The sequence below is a fragment of the Phyllostomus hastatus genome, unplaced genomic scaffold, assembly GCF_019186645.2.
Source record: "Phyllostomus hastatus isolate PE091 unplaced genomic scaffold, TTU_PhHast_1.1 phas_contig_90, whole genome shotgun sequence".
In the NCBI taxonomy this organism is placed as follows: Eukaryota; Metazoa; Chordata; class Mammalia; order Chiroptera; family Phyllostomidae; genus Phyllostomus; species Phyllostomus hastatus.
In genome coordinates, this window is record NW_025333984.1 from 9,813,189 (window position 1) to 9,838,792 (window position 25,604).

At 37.1% G+C, this 25,604-nt stretch overlaps 1 protein-coding gene across 8 annotated transcripts in view; it reads right to left on the bottom strand.

The window, feature by feature from the left end:
- The window catches only part of STAG2 (stromal antigen 2), a 125,948-nt gene that overhangs the window by 96,450 nt on the left and 3,894 nt on the right, over nucleotides 1-25,604 (bottom strand). The window contains exon 2 of one of the 8 annotated variants that reach the window (XM_045852179.1): nucleotides 960-1,031. The exons of the other annotated variants lie outside the window; for them this stretch is intronic. The gene's annotated coding sequence lies outside the window, so the exon portion shown is untranslated. The remainder of the gene's footprint in view (nucleotides 1-959; nucleotides 1,032-25,604) is intronic. 8 annotated transcript variants of the gene reach the window in all.

Genomic DNA, 25,604 nt, shown 5'->3' on the forward strand with positions numbered 1-25,604 from the left:
CGAGGTCCCCAGGCTTGACCTCCAGTGTAGTGTTAACAACACATAAGCATCCCTCACACCAACTGACATAGAAGATTTGGCCAAAGACCATATGCAATTACATATTATTTTAAATAATGCTGAAATTGGCCTCCACTGACAAAGGTTATAGCAGTTTGTACTTCCACCAGTAACCTATCTATGGATCTGTTTCTGTACATTCATTAACAGCCTTGTCAAGACTTTCAAATTTTTGCCACCCTCCTAAGGTGAAAAAAGTACAGGTGAATTCCCCCTTCATGAACTCAGGAACCAAATACTCATTTTCAATAAACCCCTGGTTATTCAAAACTCATAAAACCAATTTTTAGTCAAGGTGGCAGCATAGGCACACATGGCTCACCTCTTCACATAACCACATCAAAATTACCAATAAGCCCTGACTGGCATAGCTCAGTGGATTGAGCGCAGGCTGCGAACCAAAGTGTCGCAGGTTCGATTCCCAGTCAGCCCACATGCCTGGGTTGCAGACCACGGCCCCCAGCAACCGCACGTTGATGTTTCTCTCTCTCTCTCTCTCTCTTTTTCCCTCACTTCCCTCTCTAAAAAATAAATAAATAAAATCTTTTAAAAAATTACCAATAAAATATAGAACAACCATCACTCAGGACCACCAGAAATCGAGTTGAATGGAAGTCTGATAACTATGGAATTAAAGAAACCACCTCCATCCAGACTGGTGGTAGGGGCACAGACACAGAGTGGGCTGATCCCACATCCACATGTGGTAGATAAAAATTTGGTGGGGGGGGGGGGGTGATATCTCAGGAGCCAGAAGTACCAGCCTCACAGCCCAGGGTTCTAGTGCCAGGAAGATAAGTCCCCACAACTTCCAGCTGCAAAAACCAACAAGGATTGAGTTGGAAGAAGAAACTGCTGAAGCCTCAAACAGTTCTTAAAGAACCCACACAGGGACTCACCTAATCAGACTCACTCCCTCTGAGCTCCAGCACCAGGGTAGCAGCTTGAAAGGCATGAAGAAACCAAAGTGCCTGGAATCAAGGTGAGCAAAGGCCATTGTCCCTTTTGTAAACCACCCCCCGCCCCCCAACAAAGCCACAGAGCCAGAAAGCTGCAGCCATATCCAAGATTCCATCAACCTGGCTAACACTGTTTGACCTGCCTGTGGGGGACCCCCAGAGACTCTGTCCCGCCCAAATTACAGGCCCACTCTATCTACTTTCCCACAGGAATGGCCAGTCTGGGCTCTTGCTTTACAACTTCCTAAATGCTATTATTAAGCAAGCACCACCTGGCCTCAGTGAGCCCCAGGCCACAAACTAGCAGTGGACAGATTAGTTTTACAGCTTGGCTTCACCTTGGAATGTCCAAGCCCAGCACAAGTAGCAGCCATCTGATAGTGCTTCCTAGTTCAGGCAGGGTGCCTCAGGCAAAACACAAGTGGAGGCTTACCCTTGCCTGCACCACTGGGAAACCAGAGCCTGCATACCCAGTGGACAGATAACAGACTACAGTGAAGAACCACCATCTGCCCCTGCACAGCTGATCCTCTACAGAGGACAGAGGGTGGTAGTCAGTAGTTACAGCCAGTCCTTGCAGCTGACTGGCCTGGGTAAGTCCCTCCCATTGATCTACCAACAGCAAGCAAGGCTCAACTACAAGAGGAGGGTGTATTCAACCCACATGAAGGGTGCACCTCGAACACCCAGCTTGGGTGATTGGGAAGCTGTGCCACTGGACCCTACAGGACACCTGCTACATTAGGCCACACCACCAAGACAGGGAGTCATAGCAGCTTCACCTAATACCTAGAAACAAACACAGGGAGGCTGCCAAAACAAGGAGACAAAGAAATATGGCCCAAATGAAAGAACAGATCAAAACTCTAGAAAAGAGCTAAACAAAATAGAGATAAGCAATCTATCAGATGCAGAGTTCAAAACAAATGGTCTGGAACATAAGGAATCAAAAAACCAATCAGCAACAAAAAGAAAAAAAAATTTAAAAAATGAGGATAGTATGAGCAGCTGCTGGCACAACTTCAACTGGTCCAACATTTGCATCATAGAAGTACCAGAAAGAGAAGAAAAAGAGCAAGACATTGGAAATCTAGTTGAAAAAATAATGAAAGAAAACTTCCCTAATTTGTTGAAGGAAAAAGACGTGCAAGTCCAGAAAGCACAGAGAGTCCCAAACAAGATGGATGCAAAGAGGCCCACTCCAACACACACACCATTTCGAAAATGCCAAAAGTTAAAGATAAAGAGAGAATCGTAAATGAAGCAACAGAAACAAAGTTGCCTACAGGGAAGTTCCCATAAGACTGTCAACTGATTTCTCAAAAGAACCTTTGCAGGCTAGAAGGGATTGGCAAGATATATTCAAAGTCATGAAAAGCTGGGACCTACAGCCAAGATTGTTCTACCCAGAAAAGATATCATTCAGAATCAAAGGGCAGGTGAAGTGCTTTTCAGACAAGAAAAAACTAGAGTTCATCATCACCAAACCATTATTATATGAAATGTGAAAGGGAATTATATTAAAAAAAGATTAAAAACTATGAACATTAAAATGGCAATAACTACATATCAACGAATCTAAAAAACAAACTAAGCACACAAGAAAAACAGAGACAGAATCATGAACATGGAAAGTGTTTTGATGGTTGCCTGATGGGAGGGGGAATGGGTGAAGATGTGAGGAGATTAAGAAGTAGAAATAGGCCCTGGCTGGCATAGCTCAGTGGATTGAGCATGGGCTGCGAACCAAAGTGTTGCAGGTTCGATTCCTAGTCAGGGTACATGCCTGGGTTGCAGGCCACAACCCCCAGCAACTGCACATTGATGTTTCTCTCTCTCTCTCTCTTTCTCCCTCCCTTCCCTCTCTAAAAATAAATAAATAAAATCTTAAAAAAGTAGAAATAGTTACAAAATAGCCACGGGGATGTAAAGTCCAGTACAGGAAATGGAATAGACAAAGAACTTCTAATCATGACCCATGGACATAAACAATGGTGGGGGGATTGGCTAAGGGTATGTGTGTGTGGGGGTGCTGGGTGGAGGACGGTGAAAGGGGAAAAATCAGGAAAACTGTAAAAGCATAATCAATCAAAAATAATTTAAAACTCATAAACCAAGATTTGGATAATGTAGTATTCATAATTATCTGAACTCTTGCTAATAAAAATCAGGAACCAAACAGGTGTGGCTAACAGGGATAGTTGTAGTTTTAATTTGCTCTTCTTTTGTTTCCGTGTGTTTAAGGGCCCTTCTTAGCATCTTTTCCATAAACTCTCTCTGCTCATGTCATTTGCCCTTTTTCCTAACAGGCTGATTTCCTTTCCTGCCTGGAAATGCTCTTTGCTTGGTAAGCCAAAGGTTCTCTTACACCACTTCCACCGAGGCAGATCACTTTCTGCTAATATGGCGCCTTTGTGCAGTAGTTGTTACATTCAGCTCTACTATGTCTCCTAGTCTGACTAAACCTCATCCACAAGGGCTTTCTTAACCTGCTCACCTTTTCATCTGCTCCAGTTGCCACACACAAAGGATACTTATTATCTTTTAGAGTTGAGATTTCTGAGATCAGCTATCCTTGGGTTAGCTTACTACTCTCCATGTTTCTCTGATGTACTACCTATTACCTCTTACGCACTTTTTGCAACCTGCACTTTTCATCTGTATCCAAGTATGCTTTAAAAAAAAAAAAAGAGTTTAGCCCAGGCTGGTGACTCAGTTGGTTGGAGGGTTGTGCCACACACCAAAAAGTTGTGGGTTTGATGCCTGGTCACAGCACAGAGAAGAGGCAACCAATTAATGTTTCTCATATTCTCACATTGATCTATCTTTTCTTTTCCTTTTTTTCTTCCTTCCTTCCTTCCTTCCTTCCTTCCTTCCTTCCTTCCTTTCTTTCCCTCCCTTCCTTTCTTCCTTCCTTCCTCCCCCCACCACCCTCTCTTCCTTCCTTCCTCTTTTTCTTAAAAAAAAATCAATAACATATCCTAGAGTGAGGACTTTTCTTTTCAAAAGAATTCTCAGAGGGCTTTTTCTGTTCACCTTGTTATTTCTGTATTACACCTGATAGGAAAAAATTCCTAAACACCATCTTGGTAAGACCAAAAGTCTGATATTGCAAATACTTAAGTAAGTAATGTCATAAAATGGTTTGAACAACACATCACCAACTTTCCCTAAACACTCATCAACAATGAATACTTTTTAAAAGGCTAAGAGTCTTGCCAAAGGTCATACAAGCTAGTAAGAGGCAAAAATCTCAACTTGAACTTTAGGCATTATTTGATTCACAAATTGGTATTGTTGGGATAATCCATATCAGCTGCTTGAGAACATAAATGACATTATGCCCTTAAAGTTTTCTGAATCAGTCAAATTCAAATATAATAGAGGTGTTAGTTTCCTTCTGTAATTAAATGTCTAAAACAATCACATATAGCCCTGGCTGATGTGGTTCAGTCAACTGAGCAATGGCCTGTGAACTGAAAGATCACTGGTTCAAATCCCATTCAGGGCACATGCCTGGGTTGCGAGCCAGGTCCCCAGTTGGGGGCATGCTAGAGGCAGCCAATCAATGTTTCTCTAGCTCTTTCTCCCTCCATTCCCCTCTCTCTAAAAATTAACTAAAGTATTTTTTTAAAAGAAAAAAATAAAATGATCACATATAAATCCCTGAAATATCATACATACCTGTTCAATACACTAAAAAATATTGTTTCCTTACAATTGTGTACACAAAATTATCTCTAGCAGAATCTTGAGCAAGAGAAAACCCCCAACAGATGTACTTTACCAGCAATCTTAGCATAAAACAAATAGGTATTTGTTGTCTGTAATTGTGCTTCCCTGAAGGGGAGCAGTAGCTCCACCATAATATATGTGGGGGATCACTTAATCAATAAATAATGGAAAATTCTATCTATAAGAGTACCGTGTTTTTTGGACCATAAGACAGACCTAGGTTTTAGAGGAAGAAAGTAGGAAAATTTTTTTTGAAGCAAAAAAATGTGGTAAAATATTTAATAACAGAAATAACATAATACTTCACCAACGTAAATATAAACAGAACTCAGCAGCAGCATTAACAACCATCATTCCTCACAAATTGGGAGGGGCCCCAGCAGGGGGTGCATCTTATAGTCCGAAAATACGGCAGTTCTCCAGCGTGCGTAAGAATCATATAAAATGCTTGTTAAAATGCAGGGTTATAAAACCCATACCTAGGGAAGCATTCCTTGTATAGATCTGTATACAAGTATCAGTATCTGTATTACTCACAAATCTCCTATATTGGTAGGTCCATATGCCACTTTAAGAAAAACTGCTCGTAAGCCATGGAATCAGCAATCTCGAATATACAGGATGACCCAGTTTTAGAGACAGAAATGGCAAGAATAGTTAGGGAATAGAAGCAAACACATTTCCCCCTGACTGCCTTGGGCCACTTAATCATCTGAACCTTATTCTCTCAAATGCCAGAAACCCACAGTTCAATGATGTATTTCCCCAAAATGTCCTTAAGAAGCTTCCTGGAGTGTAAGCCACCATCACTGTTCTTTCCACAAGAAAAGTACCTTTTTCCTAAAAGATATTGCCCAAGTCTAAACTAACCAAGATTGAAAATCTCCAGGAAGTTTATTCCAATACAGACTTCAACTCACCACTGGAAACTTTCTATCTTCTACAGAAACACCAAGAGCTGCCAATTTCTAGAAAGTCTGAATAAACCAAGACAAAAGTTTACTCAATTGGAAAAAAGTGTCAGATAACAATAGTTTATTTTTAAAACTGAGTTTTTAGAAAAATACATGATAACCTTTGGGGGTACTTGTTATGTTTTAACAGTACCCTACCCCTTTGCATTCCTCCAGAGACCAAAAAACAGATGCTTTTTTTAAGCTGGTTTGGTTGTTTATTATTAGAGAGGCAGGAAGGGAGAACAAGAGAGAGAAACATAGATGTGTGACAGATCGATCAGTAGCCTCTCGCACACCCCCAACCAGGGACCTGGCCCACAACCCAGGCATGTGCCCTGACTGGGAATCCAACTGGCGACCTTTCAGTTCACAGGCTGGCACTCAATCCACTGAGCCTCACCAGCCAGGGCCAATGCTTTTTAATTAATGAAATTAAACCTACTGCTCCAAAGTACAAAGCTTGTCCAAGAAAGGTGCTCATTCCCATCTCTGTCTCCTCAGTCTGTAACCATAACTGCCCTCTTTTACTCAACCTAGAATAATTCTTTAAGGCCCGATTAAAACACTAGCTTCTAAAGTCAGCTTCTGGTATCCTCTCAACCCAGTTATCCCCTCTCTACCCTATCTCTAAATCAATTGCCTGACTGCCCTTTCCTGTTTACCTAGCATTTATTTTAGCCTTTAAATAGCATATTCTAATAATCATCATAATTATCACTGCTCCAGGAAATTCTCTCTACTCCAGCCCTTAATGAATTGCTTCTTTCAAGTGCACAAAATTAAGGATTTCAATTGAAATACTAAGCACCTCTATACTAGCACTGTGATAGCCCTGATGGTAAAGATAACAGGTACAATTTTCAAAATATAAAAAAGGACAAAAATGAATAAAACATTACCTCCATTTAATGACCTTAATGCTTTAATCTTTAGGGGTGAAAAGTACTAATGTCTACAACTTACTTTGAAATGCATCCAAAAAATGGATGATTGATGGACAGAAAGGAGTGACGGCCAAACAAATAGCTATTTGACCACGCAAATACAGCAAAATGTTAAAGGTTGAACTAGGTGATTGGTATATGGGTGATCGTAGTACAATTATATATATTGTAAACTTTTCATAATAAAATGTTGAGGAAAATGAATAAAAGAGTTGTGTGTCTCCCTTAATGGAGTTTACAGTACAGTAAAGGTGTCACAGAGGCAATTATAATTGAGTACCATGAAAGTACACTAGCATAAATATGCATGGGAAGTGTCAGAGCACAGGGAAGTGGCTCTTAACAGAGAAAGGGGAGGTCAGATATGGTTTCCAGGTGACCCCAATCTATATCTGGAAGGATATGAACAGTTACACCAGCAAGTAGGGTCATGAATATTTTAGACATTAGAAACAGCTCAAAAAAAAAAAAAAGAAAAAAGTGGGCTTCAAACAGCAAGGTATGTTAAGGTAACTAAAGGTAGTTGGATGCTACAGCAATATATAAGGGAAAGAAGGGAGGGAGGTGGGTTGGTTTGGAATGCTCTGATAAACTCCTACTGAACCTCAATCATCATTTCCCCTATGGAAGGCACACTCCCTGAACTCTCTCAGCTAATCACTACCTCTCTGTTGCTATACACAAGCTTTCATCATTTACAGTAATGATCCTGTTTTCTTAGGTACCTTTTGTATTAAGACTCTGGACTCTTTGAGGATAAAATCTGCTCCTTATAAACAATTCACTCTGAAAAGATCGTAGTCTAAGTAAAGTCTATTCTTTTGACATAAAATATGCCCTAAATAACATCCCCATGAACTTCCCACACAACAAAAAAATGTCTAGGCTACTTTAGTGTAGATAAGTAATTATAATATCACTTTTTCCATAAGAAAAAAAGATTAAATTACATGTATGACCAGAAAAAGTATGCGGTTTTAAAAGCAATAGGAATTATTAGATTCATAAATACAAAGTACATACTGCTAAAAATGTTCTGATATAAAATATAAGATAGCATCATCAAGTGAAAAGAACAAGATACAGACTGGATCTGGCCCTGGCTGGTGTGGCTCAGCGGATTGAGCACTGCCCTGCAAACCAAAAGGTCTCTGGTTCGATTCCCAGTCAGGGCACATGCCTGGGACGTGAGCCAGTTCCCCAGTTGGGGGCATGTGAGAAGCAACCATACATTGATGTTTCTCTCCTGCTCTTTCTCCTTCCCTTCCCCCTCTCTCTAAAAAGTAAAATCTTTTTTTAAAAAATGTGATCCAATTTGTTTATGCTTAGCAATCTTCTAGAAGGATACAAAGAAACTATCAGCAGAAACTACTCTCTGTAAACTGGGAATGGGTGGGATTGGAATTTTTCACTTTACACCCCTTTTGCATTCCATTTTTACCATGAGCAAAAATCATTATTTTTATACAATAATAATATTCTTCCTTCTTTTGAAGCAGCTTGCGCCAAACATTTTTAAAAAATTCTTTGAAGACATGAGGACCATGCTACAGAACCCACAAGTTTTCTGGAAACTGCTTCTGTGAAATATACAATCACCAAGAAAAGCAAACATCCCAAAGAATTATAGTACAGGGAACTCTGGTTTCACTTGCAGACATACTCACCAAAGAATTATTTTAAACAAATCAGATAGATAGATAGATAGATAGATAGATAGGTAGATAGGTAGGTAGGTAATATGAATGAATGAGATTGAATCAATTTAACGATGCCTTTATAACCGAAACACAACTGGAAACAACTGAAAAAGCACTCTGGTAAGTTTTCAAACCACCTAAACCATCATACCATTTCCCCAAGCAAATGCTAACAAGCTTCTTTTAAAACCAGAATATAAACGAGAAATGCAAGAATCAACTGGTGCACTGTGCCTTGTAGTACTCACAGATGAATGGAAAAAGAGAAGGAATCAAACTAACACCTCAACCAGTCTTTTTTTAGGGAAGCAATGAAACAGAAAAGAACACACATACCACCAAATATATCAACCGTAAAATACATGAAGTAATTCAGAAGCCAGAGAGCAGTAAAGTATTTGCTTTGCTGATTGACAAGACAAGCTACACAAAAAGCAATGGGCATAGAAGATTATAATGGATGGCTTAAAGGTTTTCAACCTTTTCCACCTCGTGGCACACAAAAGCTAATTACTTAAAGTCTGTGGCATACCAAAAAACGTATTTTTTGCTGATCTGACAAAAAATAGGTTTACGTTTGATTCATTCACACTGGACAGCTATTGCTGTGGCTGTTGTCATTTTTTTATTTGACAGTCTAAGGGAAAAGAGGTCAGAGACCCTGACTAAATAGTTAGGTATTGCATGTTTTAAAAATTCTCGTGGCACACCCATTGAGAATCACTGCCTTAAAGCATGCTTGTTTCATGTCACCAAAAAGTTAAAGACTCTCAAATAAGTCCATTAAGGTACAAAAATAGTTATATAAGCTATAGGTCTACTTATAGTAGCTATTAATTCTCAAAAACAAAAAGAAAACACTAAAATTCCATGGTAAAATGCAATAGGTTGAATGATAATGTGTACTGAGAGTTTACTAGAAGAATAAAGTAAAAGGCCAGTAGTTGAAACTATTAAAATTCCCTCAACATTTAAGAAACAATATACTGGCCCTGGATGGGGTGGCTCAGTGGATTGAGTGCTGGTCTGCAAACCAAGAGGTTGCCGGTTTGATTCCCAGTCAGGGCACATGCCTGGGTTGTGGGCCAGGTCCCCCGTGGTGGGGGGGGGGGGCAATGCAAGAGGCAACCATACACTGATATTTCTCTCCCTCTCTTTCTCCCTCTTCCCCTCCCTAAAAATTAATAAATAAAATCTTTAAAAAAAAAGAAAGCAACAATATATTGGACCATGTCATCTAGTGGTCATCTATTGGACCATGTTTTTCAGTGCTTACTACACAGCAAAGAGTATGATCTTGGTTCTCACCAAATACTTACAAAATTACCTTAAAGAACTCAGAACAATCACATAGCATCCATTACCCTGATAAATTCCTTATTTTGTTTTTTTTTCTCCCCAGGCTTTATGCACATGTGCATGCATGGATTGTGTGTACATGGATGCCTAGGTGTCAATTGTTCAAAAATATAACCACAGAAAGGATATTTATTGTGCTAATTTTAATCTCTATATGCACTGACTGTTTTTGTAATTGTCATAATAAAAACGAATAGTTCCATGAAATTCTACCAGATATGCTATATCATAAGCTACTTATCTCTTGTTAGACATTAAAATTGAACCCAGTATTTCATTATAATAACATTGCTTCCTGTTTATAGACTTTATGTGGACTCATATCCGATTTTCTTATTATTAGATTCAAGGAGATCAACAATTATTTTAGGGCTCTTGATTAGGGACAAAGTACATGTCTATGATTTTTTGCTATTTGTAAAATGGGGAGATTTGCACCTGTTCTATACATATTTGATGCCTAAGGATTAAAAATGACACTTAGTTTAGTGCATGGACCTTAGTAAGGCTCAGTAAGTGGTAGCAATATTAAAAACTTCACATCCACTAACATTTAAAGTCAGAAATAGTTGTTCACATCAATTTGTATGAAAGGTAAGTAACAACAAACCTTTGGTCATATTTGCTACAAATGTTTTCCCAAATTTGTTTTCATCTTAGTTGTTCCCTTCGGTAAAGATGTGAGTTTCATCTCCCTGACAGTTTGTAAAATAAGCTTAACATTAATGAACATATTCCATGTTTCATAAACTTAACATTATACACTACCTCTAATTATTTCCAGATGATATCCTGCCCATTCTGCAAATGAGAAAACAAAAGAAATTTCCAAAAGGCCACACAGTTAATGAGGAAAGAAGTCATAGGATTCCAACTTAAATCTGCTTGACTGTAAGGCTTACTGTCTCAGAATACACTCAAACATTTTTAGAAGCTATTCCCCATTACATGCATAGACATGAACCAGAAAACTATTATGAAACCCTAACACCTTTGTTATTGGGTTGGCCAAAAAGTCCATATGGTTTTTTTCCATAAAATAAAAGACACATTTTTTAATTTTCACCAATAACTTTATTGATTGGATATTTCGAGTATGTCAGCTATCTCCTTCATGGTATAGTGTTCATTGTTCTCAATTAATGTCTCAGTTTGATAGCTATTAACTTCAACTTGTCTACTCGACCATAGAACCCCATCCAGCGAAAAATATCTAGCACAAAACTTTGCAAACCACTCTTGACATGTTCGATCAGTCACAGCACCTTCTTCATATACTGCACAAATCTTTTGTGCTTCAGTTGTGCTTTTACCTGTCTTGAAATAATAAAAGCATATGTTGAAGATGTTGCATATTTTCTTCCATCTCCAACATTAAAATGGCTACATAGAAATTCACCTACTTTGGTTTTTTAAATGCATGCTGATAGGGCAACTGTCACAATAGATTCTAACAAAATTGTTTCAAATGAAGTTCAAGACAAGTAAGCACTACTAGAGCCATAGTACGGGAAAAAAACAACAAATGAACTTTTTGGCCAACCCAGTATCTGCCAGACAATTCACCCTAGAGCATGCACATCTCCAAGATCAAACACATGGAAGATCAGAAACAATACAGAATCAATCAGAGGAAAGCTGGGTTAGAATTCTGACACATTAGCTTTATAATGGTAAATTACTTCCTATACATATAGGAGGTTAGAGTTAAGACTTCTTCCTGATCTAAAAATCTATGGTTCTAAAGAACACAGAATCATAATCAGGAAACAGATTATGTTCTAATGTTTCTGTTACCAATTCTAGTTGTGTGGACTTAGACTATGTTGTTTGGCTCCTCTGAAAGGCTGACTCATTTGTAAAATAGCATGAATACCACAAGACATCCTTCCCTGAAGGATCATTATGAGGACAAAGTGAAAATGCTATGTAAACTCTACAACACACTAAAAGTATGGCAGGATCATCACTACTATTACATTTGATTAACAGACATAATGAGTGGCACACTCAGAATTTGACATTAGGTCATACATTCTACATAGAAGAATACAGTACAAACATACCCCCCTCCCCAATCTTCCCAAAGATGGTGGCAAAAAAACAATTTACAGCTGACCCTTAAACAACACAAGTTTGAACTACACAGATCCACTTTACATGCAGATTTTTCTCAATAAATACTGTAAATGTATTTTGCTTATGATTTTCTTAACATTTTCTTTTCTCTAGCTTGCTTTATTATATGAATGCAATATATAATACATATAGCATAAAGTAAGTGTTAATTGTGCTATCAGTAAGGTGTCCAGTCAATAGTAGGCTACTAGTAGTTAAGTGTTGGGGGGAGTCAAAAGTTACACTCAGATTTTCTACTATGCATGTTGTGTGGTGGGGTGTCAGCACCCCCATCCACTGCATTGTGTAAGGATTAACTGTAGTTTGACTAACTGTTCTTTTTTCATCTGCTTTGGATTTCTTACCTTCTGCAACTTGAAGAAATTTGTCTTCATTTGGAAATACAGCAGGTCCTCAACATCATTTCATTCAATATCATTTTGTTGTAATGTTGATAAGATGCCATAAGAACTTAACTAATTTCTATCAATTGGCCTGTGGTAAAATTAGTTACACTACACATTGTTTTGCTTAAAGTCATAGAACCTATCAAACCCGTTAAATGAGGGCTTAGTGTACACCAAATCAGAAATAAAACCTTGTCCTAACTTGTGAAGATGTAACTAATCAGAAGAAAACCTGCTAGTTGTCATAAGTCAGATAATGAGCCCACACAGTTACATACAGCAAAAGATTTACTTAATGAGCCTTTGGAGACTGGTGTCTTTTTTGAGCTTTACCTCTTTCTATCTACAGTAAATACTAATAAGCCCCTCAAATGAGGGGCTTGTTACTCAAAACTTATTCTACCTTCCCGAACTGTTGTTTTGTTTTTTTTAAACCCTGAGCAATTTCTAATAGTGTAGATATTTAGTTACATTTACAACTAAGGTTGAGTTTATTTTTAAATATTTTAATCAGTATCCAGTTAAATTGTTAAATAATTCATTCAACAAATGTTTCTTGAGTACCTACTATACCAGGCACTGTTAGACACTGAGATTACAGCATTAAACAGCAAAGCCCTTGTTCCCATGGTACTTAAATTCTAGTAGGAGGAAGGGAGGCCACAAAGAAACAAGAAAATACCAAGCAGTGATAAAAGCTACCATGAAAATAAAACAAGGTGATTGTATTGAGAGGGGAGCAAGGCTCTACTCACTATATTTAAACATAATATAACATGCACATTTTAACTAAAGTTATAAATAATACATTTTATGTTCCTAACTAAAATAAGTCAATCTATATAGTGCTTAAAAATTAACTATTCTGTATTTCCCATTTACCCCAAACTTCTCTTCCCAGACCTGAAATTTTTTTCACTACAAAGTTGCTAGTGTATCTTTAATCACTCTAAAGTTAAACAGCCCAGAACATTCTCAAATATCCTAAAGAAGGTTATCATTTCCCATAGGTTTCAATTCTCAATAGGGGAAGTCCATGTACTACTACCTGGCATAACCATGAATGCAATTGTCTCACATAATTATTTTTTTTAAATGTGCCCTGGCTGGTGCAGCTCAGTGGACTGAGTGCCCGCCTGCAAAAGGAAAGCTCACAGGTTTGATGGTTGCCCGCCAGATCCCCAGTTGGGGGCGTGTGAGAGACAACCAATCAATGTGTCTCTCATACATTGTTGTTTCCCTCTCTTTCTCCCTCCCTTCCCCTCTCTCTAAAAATAAATAAATAAAATCTTTTAAAAAGAGTGATGTCTAAAAGCCAATTTTACTTTCTCTACCCTATTCATGACCAAGAATTATCATTACTATCAAGAAATAGGTTGAACTACTAATAAAAATTTAATCTCACTGTAGTCTTCATTGCCAAAAAGACTACACCTCAAGAGAAAATGTAGGCTTTTCCCACTGGTTCTCTCAAGTATTTACAATTTACAGAACAACTGAGCACAGCTTAGCCACAAACTGTCCACTGAATGCAACTTAGCACTACTGGGCTAGACAAGAGGATGCATAGATTAGTGCTGGTTTCCTAAGCAACTGCTGTTTGTAAATTAAAATGAACTAAAATCATGAATAAGGTGAACAGACGTTACAAAATACACAGACCCAATTTAAACTAATTAGATACATTTACTTAATACTAAAAACCATCACTACCAGTAATTAACCAGAAAACTACTACTGTATACTCATAATTAAAAGGCCCTCAGGTTAAACTGAAGTATTGTCTATCACATTCAAAATACCTTGCTCAAAAATAAGGAGAAATATTCATCCTAGCTAGTAATCAAAGAAATGCCAATTAAAGAACCTGAAATACTACTGGCTAACCACTTAAAATAACATCTCCAAAGCAAGGATAATGTGGTTGCCATATATCACAGCAATGTTAGATCTGTAAGCTGAGTACAACCCTATTGGAAAACAATGTATCTTCATTTACAAAGAGCTTTAAAAGTTCATACTGACTGACAGTGTGTTTCCACTGCTGGACATAATTAGATAGGAAAGAAAAAACAACGCTACACATAGAAGCAGTGCCATCAAAATCAGAGGGGAAAGAGAAAAATGTATTACAAGGAAAATAATTAGGTAGTTCATGGTATGGCACACAGAGCAAGACAAAAGTGTGTATGGCTACATTGATTCTGAGAACCAATTCCAATGTGTGTTGGGGGATTTCCCATACAACATCAAGTAATTCTCCAGACACCAGCTGGGTGTCCTACAATTCAACTCATTTCTGACACTATCTGCCCAGATATATCACTAGATTCCACAGGTTAAGGGGTTAGGTCCTACAAGACTGCCACTTTCCCCCTTTCAGAGGCCAGTGGCAAGTCTAGGTTATTCCCCGTGCTTCTGACAGACTGGCAAGGGTCCAACAATCCCTTCCTCAGGTGAACTGGTTAGCTCCGCTCACAGAACTCAAGAGAAACATTACTCACCAGATCACCAGTTTATTATAAGAGGATAAGTCAGAAACAGCCAGATGGAAGAGGTACATATGGCAAGGTATGGGGCTTGGCACTTTCATCCCTCTCAGAGAACACCACTCTCCCCAAATCTCTACTTGTTCACCAACAGGGAGCTAGCTCCCTGAAACACTGTCCTTTTCAGTTCTTATGGAGGTTTCCATAAGAAATATACATAGTTGATTAAAACATACACATAGTTGATTAAAACATTGGCCACTGGTGACTGAGCTCCATCTCCAGCCCTTCTCTCCTCCCTGGAGGTCAGGGGATGAGACTGAAAGTTCCAACCTTATAATCACAGTTGGCTCCACTGGCAACCAACCAACCTTCATCTTTAGGTACATTCCAAAAACCACTTCATTAACATAAGACATCTTTTCACTCTCAGCACTTAGGCAGCTCTGTACCAGAAACAGGAAGACCAAATGTATATTTCTTATAAATCACAGTATCGCAATAGCCCTACCTCATATCATAGTCAAAAATAAATTATAAATACATTAAAATTTTAAACGTGGAAAAAGAGGCAGAAGAGATTTTCATGTGGTAGGTAGGGAAGTGGGGTGCTGCTGCAGGGGATTATAATGGAATATGGAAAAGCATTTAATGTTTTGTATTCTTTTCATTTAATAATACTTACATTATTACAACCATATAAAACATATACACGGCACTCTACACTTGCCCTTTTGGAAAAGTTAACACACTTAATTATAACTGCTTATTTAATCTTTTGTACCCCTACCAGATTATAAATTCTATGAGGGCAGGGCTCAGGCTTCTCTTGTCCATTCTAAATCTGCAGTGCTTCCTTAGCAGAGTGCCTGCTACATACTAGACACTCATTTGTGAACCAATTCTTCTTGTGGGTATATATACAAAAAAATTTAAAATAGGGACTTGAACAGGTACTTGTATGCCCCACAGCATTTTTCACAATAGCAAAAAAGTGGAAGGAACCCAAGCGTCCATCATGGACGAATGAACAAAATGTCCTGAAGAACTGAGGAACCAAGCCAGACAGAGGGACGAGCAACAGAAAGGCCCCGAGGTAGGAACCTATTTCAAAAAATTATTTACTTCCTTTAGGCCTCAGTTTTCTTACCTGTAAAATGTGCATAATATCCTTAGACATCTGACATATAAAATGTACTCAATAAAGGAGATTACAGTTATCTGGGGGCCTATCATGCCAGCAAAATCCTCAGCATATCGTCTGGTACACAGAAACTGCTCAGAAAAGGTACTGTTATCTAATTCCCATAATAATATATAAGGCAGCTGGTATTATTCTATGCTTGAGAAACCTGAGGATCAGAAATTTACCTAATCCTCTGCTAACCTTAAAATTCCTGTAAGGATAAACAAACATAATTCCACAATTAAAGGGAGAGCTTAAATAAATACATCACTAGGATGATGAAACCATTCATGTTAATGTCAACTAATCAGCAGCATGGTGCTGTAGCATTAAGAACATGGACTCTACAGCCAGACAGCCTGGGTTCACTTCAAGGCTCTCCACCTCTTCCTAGGTACAGCAGGTGCTCAAATAATGTTATCTCATTCAACATCATTTCAATTTAATGAAAAATTCAATTCCCAGCCAGGACTCCTGCGTGAAGCTTGCATGTTCTCCCCATGTCTGTGTGGGTTTTCTCCAGGGGCTCCGCTTCCTCCCACATCGCAAACATGTGCACGTGAGGTGAACTGGAGTGTCTACACTGCCCCAGTCCCAGTGGGGGTGGGTGTGAGTGCCTCTCTCTGTGTGGAAGGGCATCCTGGCCGGGGGGAGGGGGGGGTCCCACCTTGTACACTGAACAGCCAGAAGTGGGTTCAAAAATAATTCTCTTGCATTTCTTAATCTTCCTTAAATGTATATATAGCTCAAATGCATTTCAATGGTTAATATTAAAAATGTTTTGAGTCTTTATTTAGAAATTTGGTTGATTTTGTGACTAGAAATATGCTGTAGGAACTTGACTCTTGTTTATATCAATTAGCCTACGGTAAAACTGGTTTTGTTACTTGTCATTCTGATTAGAGTCAGTTTCCAAAAAACCTATGGATGGTGTTAAGTGAGGACTCACTGTACATGTCCTCAGGCAATTTTACATTTTCACTCTGCACCTGTCTTCTCACCTATAAATAAGAAATAATTACAGTGCCCACCTCACAGGATTATTGAGGACTAAATGGGTTAATTTTTGAAATCACTTCTATTTTAGTGCCCAGCATGCAGAAGTGTCTAGCATATATAATTTTCTAGCATTAGAATAGCATAAAAATTTAAAAACAGGAAATTACCATCACGTTTCTACTTTCCATGGAGAATTTTAGAAAGTGTAAAAACACTGGAGGTGGGAAAGCAGCAGAAAAAGAAGGCTGGAGAAAATGAAAAACAGAACAGAACAATGCAAAGCGGCATAATGTTGCCTGCATTTAGGCCAATCTACCTGAACAGACTGTTCCTATAAGTATTATTGCCCTTTAGTAAGAACACTACTTGTGAGACAAATGCTGATAATGCTTTGGCTAACATTTTGTTTCATAATTTGTAACAAGTTTAATTCCTTAAAATTAATTCAGGTGTCACTTTACTGATTAAAACAAGTACAATACCACAAACTTCATCATCTTCCCCCAATCCAACCCTCTTCTAAGTGTTACTTAATGTTTATTATAAAACATGAAACATATTCACATGTAACTTCAGACTGAGCATGCCTTATCCTCTATCAGCTCTTAGAAGAAAAGAAGCATTTCTCCTACCTAATTTTCAAAAATGTTCTGACTACTTTGAGAAGTTTAACTTCCGCCTCAGTCTCATCAATTTAGGATTCTTGTCTCCTTTAATTCTCTGCCTCCACGAAAGTTGCTACAAAATCTGTGAATCACCCCACTGGGAGGCAGTGTGTCCCCATATAAAGAAGTGTGCTGGAATTAGGCAGAATTGGATTAAAAGGAAGCTCTGCCACTGACTAGCTGAGTTATCTTGGGCGAGTCATTTAACCAATTCTGAACCTTAGTAAGTGAAAATACCAACAGCAGCTACCTCACGCGGTTGTTGTAAAAAATAAATTAAATGTTAGGGAGTCTAGTACAACTACTATATAATGTCCTGTAGATACAAACTTCAAGTTTATCATTAATGCAAAGCCAACTAAAGGAAACTAACTGACTACTTCTCTTCCAACATACAGTTCTTTATTAATCATGCAATTAAAATGCAAGTTTACATTTCTAGAAAACCTGGTTTCATTTCAATTATTTGAGAATCTGTGTTAACATGTACTACATGAGACAAGGACTCAAACAAAATCAGATAAAAACATAATTCCTAGCCTGAAAAAGTTAAAAATTTAGTTATGAAAAATCTGGATATTCACCAATATTGTACATTTAAACACTACGTATTCACACACACACACACACACATATGACTACCTCTCAAGGTGGGTTTGCTATTTTTCTTTGGCAACCTGGGTGACTGTTTCAGACTACTTCAAAGGTTTAGGAACTAATTCCCTACTAACAGATCTTTTCTAATACAATCCCATACTGCCCAAATAGTCCCTCTGAAAATTTTCAAGTATACCTAAAACAACCAAATATGAAAGCAACTACTGAAGAGTCTTCAATGAATAATAGCACATTATGCACTGGTATTTAATCAAAACTCAAAAAAGTACATACACTCAGTGCTGGAAAAATCCATTTGTCATTGACAATTTTGCTTTTCAAAAACATACCTTCATGCTTCTGTTTCCTTTGCCAGCCATGGCTACCACCACTTCCTCAATTCCCCTGCCAGGGATAAAGTCTGAGGAATGCCTTTTGGCCTGAATTGAGTGGTGGAAACAGGGAGGGACACATCCCAAAGGGAAAATATTAATGGCTTTGCTAATATTTCCTATATTTTCTCTACTTCTTCAGTATTAAAGGGAAATTCTCAAAGGTTCATGTTCCTATCTTTACTACTACTTCTTAAACCACAAAAAGGTCTTTTTAAATAAGAGGATATTAAACGTGTTCTTTGTAATAACATTCTAGTCACCATAAAGTTTGCAAATTAAGTACAAGGCAGTAGACACATTGGTGAGTACAGAAAATTTCTCTCTGCTTTTCAAGAGAGAAAAGGTTAGAAATCCAAGAAAAAAGAATACCATATGTCCCAATCCTGAAATGAAAATACTTCAAATATACCAAACCTCTATCATCATACATATCCTATACAGAGAATGAATTTAATAAGCATCATATATTGCTACAAAGATATTTCAAATTAACATTCCAACAAAGAATCCAAAAGTAAAGCATAAGCATACACAAATCTAAGTTCCTATTTAAAAGTAAGCATTTAGAACTTGAAATAAAGACAGACTCAAAAGTCCCATAACAGAGTGATTGCTGATTGCCTCTTTTGGTTTTACACAGAACCGGTGTATCATTTAGGTTTCGACCTTTGGTAACAGTAATTCATTATAGGGGTTGGTCATGGGCTCTTTTAACTTAGTTTATTAACAACCGCCAATGACTGAAGCATTCCAAGGCTACATTAACAGTCCTCAATTGTTATTTATTTCCCTAAAGCTTTCCAGAATAGTCCTTTAGTGTTAAAATACTTGTCATTAATCTCAAATTGAGGACCCTATCAAACTATACTGATGACTATTGGTTTTAGCCTGATACTCTGTAATACAGGGATGTCCAACCTTTTGGTATCTCTGGACCACACTGGAAGAAGAGTTGCCTTGGGCCACACATGAAGTACACAAACACTAACAAAATCTGATGAGCAAAAACAAAGGTCCGTGCATAATTTTTGTGATATCCACCACCACAGGTAAGCAAAAATGTCCTCACATAATAACCCTGATTATGCAGTGGCCCTTTTGATAATCTTTTAAAATTGTCAAGCAGGTCCCAAGTCTGTGATCACTAACAGAGAAAATGTATATATCTAAGTCATAAAACTTAGTAATAAAACTAAGAAATGTTTTAAGTAAATTTAAAATTTAGTGTTGGGCCACACTGATAGCCATCCTGGGATACAGGTTGGACACCTCTGCTTTAATATATAGTAATTCCAGTGCACAATGGTTTTTAAAGGGATTATTTATCACCCTTTTGAGTGATGAAGCCCAACTGACAATGTTACCTAAAATATATACCTCCATCTCTGCAGGCACTTTTCAGTACCAGCTGATGTAACAATGAATGAATGCTTTTGGGAAACTGGGGGGGGGGGACACACTTATACATTTTCCAAGTAATTTCATAGAGTTCTCACACCTCCATCCTGTCCATGGGCTCCAGACTAAAAACTAGCAATAGCTTTATAAAAAACCAACTGCATTAATTTAATATAATAGATCAAATCCACAAAATATAAACTTCTGTCTATCAATCACTTAAATTTCTTCATCTGGTCACAAATGTGGTTTCCCATACCACTTCCAACTTCATGATGGCTTTAATGAACTTAAATAAGACTTTTTAAAAATTGAAGACCTACATACTAACCTCTCAGCTGTCAATAAAATAGTGACACCAACAAAACATCCTAAAGTAGACTAGCTAGAAGAGAAAATCACAAATTCCTCAATGAGATACTAAAATACCCAAGAATGAAAACAAAACTCAAAGTTCTTTTAAGATCAGACCACTACTGACTCACCCCCACTGAAAAAAAAAAAAGAGGGGAAAAATCTTAGTTTACAATACAGAACATCTATAATTATGCTCAAATCATTCCTCCAAATGTTTGAGTTCACCTATAGTACTCACTTTTGCGGGGTGGGAGGTACCACAAACATAAACAGGCCAGAAATACAAAGCAACAAGAAGTCACCCAAAATAAAATAGCACTATTAATTTTATGAAATGAGACATCAACCTCTGTAAGACTTAGAGCTCACCCTGACTGGTGTGGCTCAGTGGATTAAGTGCCAGCCTATACACCAAAGGGTCACAGGTTCGATTCCTAGTAAGAGCACATGCCTAGGTTGTGGGCCAGGTCCCCCACGTGGGTATGCAAGAGGCAACCACACAATGATGTTTCTCTCCTTTTCTTCCTCCCTTCCCCTCTCTCTAAAAGTAAATAAATAAAGTCTTTTAAAAAACGATTTAACTCTCAATTTATGTTACCAAATCAGTTTAACTTCAGATAAGTCTCTAAACTGGACCTTTTTCTTTCTTTTCTAATACCACTTCTCCCTAGTCACAAAATTATCTCTTTCAGCTTTCTTCTCAGAAGAAATTGTCCACATAAGAATCCCCATGACATATCATACAATTCACATTTCCTTCTAAGAAGATGGTAAAGGAGTCTGAATAATATGTAAAAACATACAGATATAAACTGTAAAAGCAATTATCCTAGAATATTCTTGTATTAAGGCAGACCTCAGAGAGGTTGGTTTTCAACATTAACACATATAATCACTAAAATCTTAACAGTCACTTTAAAAAAGCCAAGTAGAAATTCTACTGGCTTTTAAAAAACACTATCTTATATTTTACTATCTACCCCACACCTGTAAATACTCCTCTAAAAGAATAAAAATAAACAAACTCTCAGAATGTGGCAGTTTATGGAAATTTAAATCACTTTCATGTCTAGAGAAATCTCTGTAGGGGTTTTGAATCCCTTCCTACCACTTACTAATTGGGCAAGTTACTTGGCCTCCCTATAGTCTGGTTTCTTCTGAAAAAGTGGGTATTAATTAGGGTCATCAAACATCCTAGTTTCTCTGAGACAGTCCTAGTTTATACTATTATCCCAGCATGCCATTTGGCTAGTGCCCCCTTTCACTCTCAAAAGTACTCTGATTTGAACAATAAATCACATGGTCATTTTACTTCCTAAGGTTATGAAGATGAAGTAAGCTAATACACATACGACATTTCTAACCTGTCTGGAATATGGTAAGAGTTCAGTCAGTGTTAGCTATTGTTAATGTTATAGTTACTGTCAAAGACTTTTTATAAAAAAATTTGAATTGTATATATAATGAACAGTGCTCCTACAATATTCCTTTTTACAAAAATCATGAGTTTAACTTCCCACATTCAATTCTTTAAAACAACTAGTAGCACTACCTGCTTGACATCAACACTAATCAATTTATCCCACAGACATGGCAGTATTGTCAGTTACGTTCACATTTTATCATACAAAATTTTAGTAGAGGCTACATTAGGGTCACTGACAGGAAAGTAACTGTGGAAAGTAAAACTCTGGTTAGTCCAAACCAAGTCCCTGAATATTCTAGTGGCAGCCTTTCTCAACCAGTGTTCATCATACTAACCATAAAACTCAGAAAATGACTTGAGTGACAATTTCCTAAATTCTCCCAATAAAGATACATAACTAGTATCACTGTAAGATGCACAGGAAGAAACCACTGCATACAACAGATGCCTTGAGGCATAATTCTGTTGTGGAACACCAAGGTCTTGATATTCTTGGAGTACAAAGGTGGAAATATGGATGAAAACACTCAATACTGAACAAAGATTGTGGGTAGAAGACTGTATCACATGGAAAATTTATTTCCTACAGAATAAAGCTTAAAGGAATGATTAACATAAAATATATAAATTTGACTCGTGGCTATGAAAAGCACTAATATATTCAGTTTTACTTCATCTCCACTAATTTATCTTATGCCAGATATCCAACATCTAATATCCCTTCACATAAGAAAAATTCTAGTTATAGTTTATCAAATGCAGGGGGAAAAAGGAAAACAAAGAAAGCTAAGATCAAGATTTTGATCATTAATGAATCTCATAATCCAAGGCACCAATATTATCTATTACATGATAAAAATAAGAACAAAATTTAATAAAGTAAAAAGATGAACTAGAATAGAAAGTTTAAACAGAGGAAATACTAACACTTAGAACATTTTTAAAGTACCATTAAATAACAAAAATCATCCCCCTACACAACCAATCAGAGCAGTGGATTATAAAAAGCATCACCTAAATTTTTATTTCAAATCCAACCATGCAACAAACAAACTGAACGATTGGGGAACTATTCTATTCAATATAGAGCATAAGTGACAGGAAAAAACCACAGTGAAACCATTATATCTACCACAGTATGACCAAAAAACCCCTACAATTCAACATATTACCCCACAAACTTTTGTATAATGAGCATACTCAAAAACAAAGTTCAGACTTATTTCAACTGTTTTGACTATTAGTATAAAACACAATTTAGACTCTTCACTAGGCTGCAACTCATCTAACCCTTGTAAAATTTTTCATTTATCTTGCACTACACATGAAAAACCAACTGTCATTTTGCACATTAAAATAACGTGCTTTCTGGTTATAGATAACTGAAGGCCTAAACCAGTTAAGGGAAACTACTGAGCTTAACAAAAAAAGCAGTTTTTGAGGCCAAAGTAATTTGAGTGTGAATTCAGGCTGTCAACTATCATCATGTAACAAGCCATTTATTCTGAGAGCCCCAATTTCCCCATCTGTAAAATGATAATAACCACCTATCCTGCAAGGTAGCTGAGAAGATTAAACAACACATTAAAAAACACACACCACAGTTATTGGCATTCAAAAGGAACTCAAATGGCAAGTAAATTAAGACTTTCTTAGAATATCTCAGGATTCAACAAGTTATAAGTCAAATCCCATTACAATAAATGTTAATCAGGCAAAAGTGTAAATAGGACTTACTTTCTCTTCCTCTGGCAACACGCAACAGAATCTAAACTGTTTTTTATAAAGGAATTTTACCTTTGAGTTGTACATTAGATCACACAGTTTATAGAAATCTCCCTAGTTTCTCTCATCAAGCCTAGTCACGTATTTTCCAATTAAAATAATAAAATAAACCACTGACATTATTAACCCTCCCTTCCTTTGGGGGAGGGGGATTTAACAAATTCAATAATCTCTTGACTAGACTGTGTGTAAAAACTTGCTTTCTTCTGGTTACTATCAAATATAGAACTACAACAAGCATACGTTAAAAACACAGTTCAGGCAACAGATTGCCACAGCCTCTAAAGAGATGCAGCTTTTTTAATGCACATATACAAAAAACACGACTCCATCAAGCAATACCATTTATACTGGTAATATATAAAATTTGGTTAAATTAAATGCAAAATGGGTAACTCCAGAGACTGAAAAAAAAATGAAACTGACAATTCTGTTTTCTCACATATCTTTGCCAAACAGAACATGCCATAACCACAGCTTAAGATATCCGGAGATACAGAAAATTACCATACCAGGACAGTATTGAAGAGCAAATTAAAAGTTCTAAACATATATCAAAAGTAGATTACAGAAGACAATGTAAAGAATATGTAAAATAACCTGTATCTTTAAAGTTTTCTTTACTCTCCAATGATTAATCACATTTCCATATATACTGATACCCACAGCTAACTGGGATTTATCATTTCCTTTGCTATGTTCCCTAACTCCCAAAATAGGTATACCACAATGCTCCACTGGACAGTAAACTGCCACATTCAAGTCTCCAAATAACCTACTAATAGCGATTTCAAAGTGCTAATATAAGTCCGGGGTTTGTTTGTTTTTTAATATGAGATGCAAAAAGTCACAACATTTAAGAGATACGAATGTTATCCCAATGAGATATGAGAGACAGATCATTGCACCCATTTAATGTAAATTTTAAGCTCAAAACTTAACTTGCAGTATCAAAAACTGAAGTCTTCCATCTATTATAAAGAACCCAAAGCAAAAAGAATAAGCTATTCACTGTTTACTCCCTTCCCACATATGACTGTGGGTGGCATCAGTTAAACATGCAGAATATTAAGCATTACTAAACTGTCACACGCATATTTTCACATCTAACCCTATATTCCCAAAGGATAATTTGAACTTAAGCCTGCTCTTCATCCAACCCCACCAATTTTAATTCACCTGTCCTGAGGTGACCAACAAAGTCATTAAGGTCAAAAAAGAAAACAACGAAAAAGGAATGTACAATTTAATTTCATTAAAATCTTGAGTTTGGGCTTTTAAAAAACCCTAACAAAATAGACTTCAAAGTTACCAAACTCATAATTTGTTGGTTTTGTAGTTTAGCTGTTGCCTCACCACAATAAAATAAATTTGAAGCCACAATCCTCATCATCTACTTAAGATTATTTGCATACAAATAGGAATTCAAGATATGCAATTTGTCTTGACATCCTTCTAAGCTAACATGCCGAATATGAAATATACAAACACACTAATATTAAAAGTTATAAAACGTCTGTAACCAGATGAGAGTGAATTGTTGTCACAATGATTAGGGAACACACTTTACCAAACCTAAAATTAAATACCCATTATTTTGGATTCCCTTTAGAACCTTGACATATATTCAAAAATACATCTTATGGGGGGGAGATCTGACCCTCAACACCACAAAACTGCAAAAGATAAGGTCTTACCTTCCAAGAATTTAGGAGCAATTCACAAATACACTAAGGAGATAGGGTTTTAACTGCATTACCCTTTTATTTACAGTTGATGGGTAATGGTCGGAATTTTTGTAATGGATGCTATTACAACATTTTACATATCAACTTTAACTCTAGCACCAGATCCTTGGGGGTTACTCCTTTACATTTACACACAATTTTCCTATCAGTTAAAAACAAAGGTACGCACCCACCCCCACTGCCTGTCTCTGATACTAGAATGCTAGTTATTTCACCCTGGGAAAGAATAGCTAGTAAGTACATTTCTTTTCCAATCCTCTAGTCTACCCATTCATTAAACACCAAATACTGACTGAATTCAACCGATACCTCAGATCTTCC